Source organism: Setaria italica, chromosome V, assembly GCF_000263155.2.
Source record: "Setaria italica strain Yugu1 chromosome V, Setaria_italica_v2.0, whole genome shotgun sequence".
Taxonomy (NCBI): domain Eukaryota; kingdom Viridiplantae; phylum Streptophyta; class Magnoliopsida; order Poales; family Poaceae; genus Setaria; species Setaria italica.
Genome location: NC_028454.1, coordinates 11,028,801 through 11,038,554, shown reverse-complemented (window position 1 = coordinate 11,038,554; position 9,754 = coordinate 11,028,801).

Genomic DNA, 9,754 nt, shown 5'->3' with positions numbered 1-9,754 from the left:
TGTTGCAACCCATAGATGCAGGCATAGTTCCTTGAAATGTACAGTAGTCTGTTCGGTCGAGTAGTTGCAATGCTTCAATAGGAACCGGCAAAAGCCGAGTGATTGCCTGTCACTCTCGAGTTATAGGACTCGGTAGTTTTCCTCTGTCACACACTATAAGGACAAATGGATGTGTAAGGTTACGGTTAATTCCTCTAAACCGAGACTAAAAGGGTCCCTGAACCAGATGGCGCTGCAGAACAGTGGTTGGGTGGTTGACTCAAGTGCCTCCGACCACATGTCATCCTCGAATGGTATTCTTCTTTCCCGACTCCCTCCCTCTCACTCCTCCATTACCGTCGGTAATGTTCACACCCTTGCTGTCACGTGCCACGGCAACTCCATCCTTACCACCCCCACCTCTCACTTTCGTCTTAATAATGTCCTTGTTGTTCCTTCTCTGATTCATAATCTGCTTTCTGTTCGTCAGTTTACTAAGGACAATAACTGCACCATAGAGTTTGACGCTTTTGGTTTTTCTATCAAGGATCTTCCGACCAGACGCGTGATTCTTCACTGCAATAGCGCCAGCGATCTTTACACCATGCCTCCAGCAGCCAGCTTTGTAGCACTCCATACCGGTCTCGCCATCTCAGTTTGTGGCATCTCCGTCTTGGTCATCCTGGTCCTGCCGCCATCGCCACACTTAGACAAACATCATCCATTGCTTGTAATAGAGATAGTCATACTCTATGCCATTCATGTCAGTTAGGGAAACATGTGCGGTTACCTTTCTCACATTCTAGCTCTCACAGTTCTGCTCCTTTTGAGTTAGTTCACTGTGATGTTTGAACTTCTCCCGTAGCTAGCATCTCTAGTTATCGCTACTACCTAGTCATTTTGGACGACTTCTCGCATTTTTGTTGGACGTTTCCTCTAGTTCACAAGTCTGAAGTCGCCTCACACATCACTGATTTCTACGCCTATGCTCACACGCAATTTAGTCTTCCCATTCGAAGTGTCCAAGCTGACAACGGGACCGAGTTTGTCAATAAACCTATCACTTCTTTTTTCACTTCTCGGGTTATCCACTTGTATCTCTCGTGTCCCTACACTTCTCCCGAAAATGGGAAAGCCGAGCGCATCCTCCGCACCCTTAATAACATGACTCGCACATTGCTCATTCACGCCTCCATGGCCGCTCCATACTGGGCCGAGGTGCTCGTAACCACCACCTATCTTCTGAATCGACGCCCGTGTTCTGCCGTTCAGAATGACATCCCCTACCGCCTCCTTTACTCCCAGCCTCCCGAGTACTCTCACTTGTGTGTCTTCGGTTGTCTTTGCTACCCCAACCTTTCAGCCATGGCACGTCACAAGTTTGCTCCTCGCTCAGCCGCATGTGTCTTCCTCGGTTATCTCTCCTCTCACATGGGGTACCGCTGCCTTGACTTGTCCACCGGTCGAGTCATCATCTCTCGCCATGTTATCTTCGACGAGTATGTCTTTCCCTTCTCCTCCCATCCTACTCACCCATCGCAGCTCGACTTCCTTTTGTCGAGCTCCTCCGATGTTCTTGCTTCTACCTCAGTCGCTCCATCATCAGACGTTGAGCAGCCGCGGCCCTCACCAGTTGTTTTGCAGGAACTCACCAACGACGACCCCACCATCCTATTTCACGGGCCGACCGTGTCCCCCGCTCCGTCTGCGGGCGGGTCACCGCTCTCCACCACGCTCCGACCGCGACTGCAGCGCTTTCGACTGCGACCGTGGCGCGCATGGTCGCGCCCCCGCCTGCTCCGACCGCACACGCACTACTTGCGGGTGCGGCCCCGACCGCACCGGCGCCCGCCGCGACCGCAACAGTGAGCGCTCCGCTCGGTCGGGCGCCCGCCCTGACCGCACTGGCGCCCGCTCTGATCGGTCGGGCGGACGCGCCGACCGCGCCGGCGAGCGCCCCACTCGGTCGAGCGCACGTTCCGACCGCACCGGTGAGCGCCCTGCTCGGACGGGCGCCCGCCCGGACCGCACCGGTGCTCTCCTCGACCGCACTGGTGAGCTGCCCACTCGAATGGGTGCCCGCCCTGACCACACCGGTGAGCACCCCGCTCGGTCTGGCGAGCACCCCGACTGCACCGGTAGGCGCCCCGCTAGGTCGGGCGCACGCCCCGACCACTCCGACGAACGCCCCGACCGCACCGGCGAGCGCTCTGACCGGTCGGGCGATCGCCCACAGTCCTCCCTCTGCGCCCTCCTCGTTACCACCTGCCCCTCCGCGCCATGTCACTTGGTCTGTGACTGGGGCAATACAGCGGCGCCATTACTACGGCATGACAATCTCAACTTCTTTTTCGCCCTCTCCGATTCCGGCAAACTATCGCAGTGCCCTAGCTGACGCCAACTGGCGTGCCGCCATGGTTGACGAGTTCCAGGCCCTTATCGACAAGGTGTCGGCGACTAATCCCATGGCCGCCTGGTGCTAATGTCGTGTCGGGCAAGTGGATCTTCCGACATAAGTTCCATGCGATGGGTCCCTCGCCTGACACAAGGCGCGCTGGGTGGTTCGTGGCTTCTCCAAGCGTCACGTCATTAACTACAACGAGACCTTCAGTTCGATCATCAAACCGGCAACGATACGAACCGTCCTCAGCATCGCCACCTCTCGCGCCTGGCTGATCCACCAGCTGGACGTGAAGAATGCCTTTCTTCACGGACACCTCACGAAGACCGTCTACTGCCAGCAGCCTCCCGGCTTCGTCAACCCCGCCGCCCCCGATTACGTCTGTTTCCTGCAGAAGTCCTTGTATGGATTGAAGCAGGCCCCGAGGGCATGGTACCAACTATTCAAAGTACGGTACAAGAAAGGAGTAGACAACAAAGTAGCCGATGCTCTTTCAAGAGCCGGTCACCATTTCGAGTGTTCTGCAATTTCTTGTGGTACACCTGTATGGATACAAGAGGTACTAAATTCCTATGCTACTGATCAAGCTGCACAGCAATTGTTGCAGGAATTGGCAGTGGTCAGTCCCAATGCTCAAGGATTTTCACTGCACAAAGGAGTCATTTATAAGCAGCAACAAATCTGGGTTGGTAGCAATTCAGCATTGCAGACTAAGATAATTGCAGCTTTTCACTCTTGTGCAGTTGGGGGTCACTCTGGTGTGCAGGCTACCTACCAAAGAGTGAAGAAGCTATTTTATTGGTCTAGGTTAAAAGGTGATGTAGAATCCTTTGTCAAGCAATGCCAGACTTGTCAACGGGCTAAACATGAACATTGCAAATATCCTGGTCTCCTCCAACCGTTTGTAGTTCCCCAACATTCTTAGCAAGAGGTGTCAATGGATTTCATTGAGGGGTTGCCCAAATCTGACAACTACTCTATTATCATGGTAGCGGTGGACCGCTTCACTAAATATGCTCATTTTTATCCACTGAAGCATCCATTCATAGCTAAAGCAGTTGCTCAGGTATTCTTTGACAATGATGTGAAACTTCATGGTGTTCCTCAATCCATAGTGTCAGACAGACAAAGTGTTACAACTCACTTCTAGCAAGAACTGTTTACTATGTTGAACACTATCTTGCAAATGAGCTATTATTACTGGAAAACTGAGCATTGATCCTAACCCTTAGTACCGGGTCTAACGGCTAGTTCCTCAGGAGCCCCCGTGACCCTCCTTAGTACCGGTTGGGAGCTCCACTAATAGGATCGATCAACTAGTGAAGCTCTAGTCGACGCGTGTGTGTTGTCCAATCTTTCACGGTACTAGCAGTAGCAGTAACAAAGTCTCTTATTGCAATAGCAATTAGATAAAAGTAGTATTATCTGAATGTGCGCGGGTATATGCAAAACCTAGATCCAGATATAATAGCGGTATGTCTGTCCAGACTAGGCAATGGCACAATGCCAAGAACCAAGATTTATGGCTTTCTTAGTGTATCCAATAAGCAGAACAGGAAACTGATATATGCAGACCCCGTATAGTTCGATCCAGTAAAATAGATGCTCTCAGTTTACAAAGGTTCAAAAGAAATCTGAACTATGGCAAATAGAGAGGGATAGCAATCTTGCAAACCAAGCTGTAGGGCAAGAATCACAAGACGAGATCAACAGATCCAACGTGAATTGAAGAGCAGCAGCACCCTCAAGTCAACGCCTCCAGGAAACCCTAGACGGGCTCAGGTCTCACGAACAGAAACTCCACGTTCTCCTCGGCCTTTCAGAAAACTAACGATAATATTGCCCCCCCTTTGCATGGCCGTACCTGGCCCTATTTATAGTGTACGCAGGCACATCTAAATTAACTCCGAAAAAAGTTCTAACTTAACTTGGACTTGACTTCTTAACTAAACCAAAAACAAATGACCGAACCAAACCTACTTACAGATAGTATATCTTATTTTTATTCGGACTTCACTATATTTGGCCGGCAACACAACTAGGACTCAACTGCATGCATGAATAATAAAATAATCGGGCTGGTTGCAATAATCACACGTCCACCAAAATTGAACCTGAGCCAATTTGAATAATGCCTTGCTTTGGCCTTCTTGCTTCCATCTTCTTCAGTAACAGTTCTGCTCCAATAAAATTGTTGCATGGCAATGCAATAGTAGAAGCTGGGATTTCTTCATCTTTCTGCTTAACATCAAAAGAGAATGAACCAAGCTGAATAGTGACAATATTTGAAGCGTTACCTTCTGAAATTCTTGGATCAATCCACTTATTTGCACATGCTCTAGAATTAGGAGTCGATGTGTTTGTAGTACTCGGATCCGCATCATCCACCCGGTACTGAAGGTCACATATTATTACTGGTTGGAGGCTCCACCCGGTACTAAAGGTCACACATTATTACCATGTGGAGGCTCCACCCAGTACTAAAGGCTCTCAGGCACATTAGTACCAGGTGGAGGCTCCACCCGGTACTAATGGGTAAAGGTTTAGTACCGGTTGGAGCTCCCTACCAGTACTAAAGGATCTCCCAACCTTATCCTCCCTCCACCCCCCCCCATCTTCCTCTCTCTCTCTCTCCACCCACCTCCTTATCCGCTCCCCCCTCCCCTCTCTCTCCCCTGCTTCTCCCGCCGCCCCCTACCCCTCCCTCTCCCACCACCACCCCCTCCACCTCCCTCTCCCGCCACCAACCCCGTCGCCATTGCCCCTCCCCTTCCCCCGCTAATTGCCCCTCACTGGCAGTGAGGAGCAGCAGCGGGACGAGCTACAGGGTAGTGCTTGGGTGGCCGGGTGAGGTGCGGGGCGCACGGAGGTGCTCGGCGACGCGTAGGGCTGCAGCAACGCGCGGGGGAGCGGCAGCTAGCCAGAGGCGCGGGGCACAGGGGTGCAGCGGCGGGGCACAGGTATTTTCTTTTCTTTTTTTTTTGCTCCTGGGCTGAGGGTGGCGGGCGGCGGGAGGACTATAGATGTACATGCAGCCCGCAGCCCGATAGCCCGGCACAAAGCCCGTCCTTTTGGCCCAGACCTAGCCCGATCCGACCCGTAACTCTTTAGACTCGAGCTAGCCCAACCCGCATGCTCGTTCCGGGTGTGGGCCGGTGCCTCGACCCAACTGCCGGCACGGCCCGGCACGAAAGCGAATCGTCGGCCCATCAAGCGAACAGTCGGCCGGCCCAGGCAGCCCACCATTCCACCAACGGTTGGGGAGGGAGGCATATATAAGCCCCCCACGGCCGGCCGCACCCCTCTCCATAAACCCTACCGGCCTACCCCATTCTCCCCTCCGCCCGCCGCCTCCTCACCTCGATAGCTCGACTTCGACTCCTCTGCTCCAGGCTCCTCACCTCCTCGGTTCCTCCCATCCCATCCTGCACCCGCAGTCCCACGTCCCGGCAATGGCCGACGGCGATCGGCGCGCCGCCTCCTTGCCTTGACTCCTCCGCTCCCGGATCACCTCCTCCGCGCCTCCACCTGATCGCCTACCTGGTGCCTTGCCGGCTTGCCACCAGCACCACCTCCTTACCTCGATTCCTCCGCTCCCCGCTCCTCGCCTCCTCCCGTCCCGCCTCCCTAGATCTGGATCTAGATCCTCCTGATCCTCTTCTTATTCTCCTGATCCTCTTCTTGTTCTCCTGATCTTGTTCCCGTCGTCCTCTCCGGCTCCGGGCTGTGGCGTAGCAAGTATGTAGATCCTCCTGATCCTTTTCTTGTTCTCCTGATGTAGATCCTCCTGATCATGTTCTTGTTTTCCTGATCCTCTTCTTGCAGGTAACTGTCTTCTTCTCCTGCTCCAGGCTCCGGCATCGCAAGTAACTATCTTCTTCCTTGTTGTCCTCCTGATCCCCTTATTGTTCTGTTGATCCTCTTGTTGTTCCTGATATTGTTCTCCTATTTTTGTTGCAGGTATCCATCGCCCATCGGGTGCCGCACGCCGTTAAGTGACGGAGCAGTTGAGACCTGAGGGACGCCCTGGCTACCGCCTGCCACAAAAGGTCGTTGTGATGGACAAGAACTACACCATCAACGATGACCTAAGGGCATGTGGCCTGCCAGGTAACTTCTTTCTGATCCTCTTCTTGTTCTTGTTCTCCTGATCATCTTCTTGTTCATCTTCTTGTTCCTATCTTTCTGATCCTCTTCTTGTTCTGTTCTGCCAGGCGACGATGAGGACGACGTGGCTGCCGAAGCCGTGGCACTCTTCGGTAGCTTTGCTGCTCCCATAAATGTGGATGCTGCCGGTGCCGGAGGTTCTGCCCCATCTTCTACCCCGACTACATCAACGGGCACCAGTGTCCGCAAGGGGAAGTGGCGATCTGCTGCCTGGAACGGCTTTGAGGAGTTGTTCCACGAAGGCACCAACGGTAAGAAGGTAAGGTACGCTGCCAAGTACCGTCATTGTTCTCACATTTTTACTGGCCGGTCTTGTGCTGATACTAGGCATTTGCTCCGGCACCAGAAGATGTGCTTAGCTAAACAAAACCATTCTTCTCTTGTTCAGTCGCAACTGCGATTCAATTCTGATGGCTCAATTATTAATTGGGAATACAAGTCTGATCTTGCTCGTAAAGAATTGTACCGGTTGATTGCTAGACTTGATCTACCCCTAGGCTTTGGTGAGATAGAGGCATTTGTGGAGTACATCCAGCGTGCTCATAACCCTCGCTTTGCTAAAGTTACTAGACAGACCAATTCTAGAGATCTTACCAAGTACTTTGCCGAGCGTCGTGTTTCTCTTATTGATACTTTGAAGTCTCATGTTTCTTCTGACTGTCTTACTTCTGATATTTGGTCTGGCAATGCTAAGGAGGACTACCTTAGTGTTGTTGCACATTTTGTTTCTGCTGATTGGGAATTAGAGAAGAGAGTCATTGCTCTTAGGTTGATTGATTGCTCCCATTCTGGTGTTAACATTGCTGAGCGTATTAAACAATTAGTTTTTGAGTTTGGTTTACAGGATAAAATTTTCTCTATCACACTTGACAATGCTTCTGCTAATACTTCTGCCATGTCCACACTTATTCCCAAATTTGTTGGTTATCTAGGTCCAGATCCTAAACCTCTTGATTTTGATTCCGATAAAGCACTTGTTGGTCTTTTGCGTCAACGTTGTGCATGTCATATTATCAATCTCATAGTCAAGTCTGGTTTGAAGAGGGTCAAGTCTTATCTTGAGGCTTTTAGGACTGCAACATCTTTTTGGAACTCTTCTAATCAACGCATTGCAGCTTTCCATAACTTCTGCATTGTCAAGGGGGTACGCCCTCGTAAGTTTGGTTTAGATATGGATGTGAGATGGAATTCTACATATCTCATGCTCAAACATCTACTACCATATAAGATTGTCTTTTCTGTCTTTATTTCTGCTCATTATGATTTGCACAATGGCCAGCCACTTCTGACTAAAAGCCATTGGGTAATTGCTGAGAAAATTTTGGTGTTCCTTGAAATATTTTATGATTTCACTGTTGCTTTATCTGGTGTTTACTATCCAACAAGTCCTTTGACGTTGCATCATATTATTGAGATTGCTGGTCATTTGCATGGCCAAGTTTCTGATCCATTGCTCAGAAACATTGTTGTTCCCATGAAGCTTAAGTTTCTCAAGTATTGGCAGAACATACCTCTGTTGTATTCCTTTGCATTCATTTTGGATCGTAGAGCCAAGGTGAGATGTTTTCATAGTGTTCTCCAACTTCTTTCTCAGACAGCTGGTGTTGATTACTCTTCTTATGTCACTGAGGTAAGAACTGAATTATATAAGTTGTTTAATAAGTATGAAAACAAGTTAGGTACAGTTAGGGCTCAAAGGCTCTCTCAACCTACAGCTGCTACTGGTAAGAAAAGAACAGCATGGGGTAAGATCTTTGGTGGTCCTGGTCGATCTGGTTCATGTGGTTCTCCTGTTCTTTCATCTACACCTCCTATATCTCCTGCTTCTGAGTTGTCATCCTACTTGGACAGTGATACTATTACTTGCTATGATGATGACTTCAACATACTTAGTTGGTGGCATGAGCACAAGCTATCCTATCCTATTCTATCCATACCTGCTAAAGATGTTATGTCTGTTCCAGTTTCCACTGTTTCTTCGGAATCTTGTTTTAGTGTAACTGGCAGGGTGATTGAGGAGCGGCGCTGACGGTTGTTGCCGGAGACGGTGGAGATGCTGACCTACCTTAAGGATTGGGAGTTGGGAGATGCAAGGGCACAACATGATGTTGAGAAGGAGGTCAATGAACTGGAGGAAACTTACAAAAGCCCCTACCCAGACCAAGATGATGGCCAAGCTAGTCAGTAAGTCCATTACTAACTCATTTTTTGTTCAATTGTTAAACACTTTCAATTGCTAACACTTATGTTGTTGTGCACCTCTAGGCCAACCCCAGGAGCAAGCTGAATTGCTGAAGGGCTGGAGGATGAAGCTGAAGCCTGTTGGACTGTTGCTTGTTGGTGCTGGCTTGGCCAGTTGGGTGTTCTAGTTCTATACTTTTATGTCTGTGTGTGTCTCAATGTCTGTAAACTGTAATGTTGAATTGAACTTTAGTCTTGAGCTGGTTGTACTCTTTTTCCCTTCCAATGATTTTCTCACAAGGGTGAGTTTTTACCTAGGAAGTTTTTTAATGAGGCAGCCAACACTTGATCACATAGATCAAGTGTTAACAACTCTAATAATTCCTTTATTATGAATTTATGTGTGATTGTGTGCATGTGATGAATGTGTGATTGTTGATTAACCTTATATTTTGTTTTTTGAATGTTTGATGAATTTGAAAGTCTTAGACTGCGAATCAGTGTTTCACCCTTATTCGGTGACGTCTTTTTCCTCTTGATGGGCTGTGGGCCGGCACGACACGTAAAAATGGCCGGGCTCTTCGGGCCGGGCCGGCACGAAAAAGGCCTCACGGGCCCGTGCATGGGCCGCCAGTGAGGCCCGTGGGCTGGCACGGCATGGCACGACAGGGTTGTTGTGACGGGCTAGACCCGGCACGAAAATGAACGGGCCATGCCGGGCCTAGGCCGAACCGGGTTGGGCGGCCCGAATGTACATCTATAGGGAGGACAGTAGGACGGCGGCAGGACGGCGGGCCCGGGCAAGGAGCGGCGGTAGAGGGCGGCGGGGACCGGGCGGGAGGGCGGCAGGCGGGTGGCAGGAGGATGGTGACGGAGGCCGGGCAGGAGGGCGGCGGGGGCAGCGGGAGGGTGGCGGGACTTGCTTTTTTTTAATATCCCTTTAGTACCGGTTATTTGACCCGGTACTAAAAACCCCCCTTTAGTACCGAAGTAGCAATACCAATTGCACAACCGGTACTAAAGGCT